General features: G+C 39.8%; 1 non-coding gene across 1 annotated transcript; it reads right to left on the bottom strand.

Annotated features, from left to right (window-relative positions):
- Nucleotides 1-602: 602 nt before the first annotated feature.
- Nucleotides 603-710, bottom strand: LOC112745119 (small nucleolar RNA R71). The gene has a single exon (XR_003173063.1). It is a non-coding gene; the product is annotated as a small nucleolar RNA R71 (small nucleolar RNA).
- Nucleotides 711-1,444: the final 734 nt, after the last annotated feature.

Here is a 1,444-nt window from a genome sequence, read left to right as displayed (position 1 = left end):
ATCTCTATAATGTGACATAGAGAATTCCTATTCTTTTCTGTTCTCTTCTTTTTCATATGAGCAGGAACAAGGATAAGAACATTCTTGTTGAAGCTGATCCTGAACCTGAAAGGACTATGAAGAGGAAACTAAGAGAAGCTAAAGCACAAAACTCTGGAGAGGACCTTACAGAAATTTTTGAAAAAAAAGAAGTAGAGATGGCAGCTGAAAATAACAATAATGGTGGAGATGCAAGGAAGACGCTTGGTGACTTCACTGCACCCACTTCTGACTTCTATGGAAGAAGCATCTTAATTCCTGCAATTGGAGCAAACAACTTTGAGCTTAAGCCTCAATTAGTTTCTCTAATGCAGTAGAATTACACGTTTCATGGACTTCTATTGGAAGATCCTCATCAGTTCTTGGCTGAATTCTTGCAAATTTATGACACTGTTAAGACCAATGGGGTTAATCCTGAGGTCTACAGACTTATGCTTTTCCCCTTTGCTGTAAGAGACAGAGCTAGGATATGGTTGGACTCACAACCTAAAGAAAGCCTAAACTCTTGGGAAAAGTTGGTCAATGCCTTCTTGGCCAAGTTCTTTCCACCTCAAAAGTTGAGCAAGCTTAGAGTAGAAGTCCAAACCTTCAGACAGAAGGAAGGTGAATCCCTCTATGAAGCTTGGGAAAGATATAAGCAATTGATCAGAAGGTGTCCTTCTGATATGCTTTTAGAATAGAGCATCCTATGTATATTCTATGATAGTCTGTCTGAATTGTCCAAGATGTCATTGGATCGCTATGCTGGTGGATCTCTTCATCTGAAGAAGGCGCATGCAGAAGCCCAGGAACTCATTGAAATGGTTACAAATAACCAGTTCATGTACACTTCTGAAAGAAATCCTGTGAATAATGGGACAACTCAGAAGAAAGGAGTTCTTGGGATTGATACTCTGAATGCAATATTGGCTCAGAATAAAATATTGACTTAGCAAGTCAATATGATTTCTCAGAGTTTGACTAGAATGCAAGCTGCATCCGTCAGTACTAAGGAAGCTTCCTCTGAAGAAGAAGCTTATGACCCTGAGAATCCTGCAACGGAAAAGGTGAACTACATGGGAGAATCCTATATAAACACCTATAATCCTTCATGGAGAAATCACCCTAATTTCTCATGGAAGAACCAATAGAAGCGTCAACAAGGCTTCAATAATAATAATGGTGGGAGAAATAGGTTTGGCAATAGCAAGCCTTTTTCATCATTTTCTGAGCAACAAACAGAGAATTCTAAGCAGAGCCACTCTGACTTAGCAACCATAGTCTCTGATCTATCTAAGACCACTCTCAGTTTCATGACTGAAACAAGGTCCTCCATTAGAAACTTGGAGGCACAGGTGGGTCAACTCAGTAAAAGAGTTACTGAAACTCCTCCTAGTACTCTCTCAAGCAATACAGAAGAGAATCC

Source organism: Arachis hypogaea, chromosome 14 (genome assembly GCF_003086295.3).
Source record: "Arachis hypogaea cultivar Tifrunner chromosome 14, arahy.Tifrunner.gnm2.J5K5, whole genome shotgun sequence".
NCBI classification, from domain to species: Eukaryota; Viridiplantae; Streptophyta; class Magnoliopsida; order Fabales; family Fabaceae; genus Arachis; species Arachis hypogaea.
Note: the sequence above shows the minus strand (reverse complement) of the source record. Positions and strands in the feature narration are given on the sequence as shown.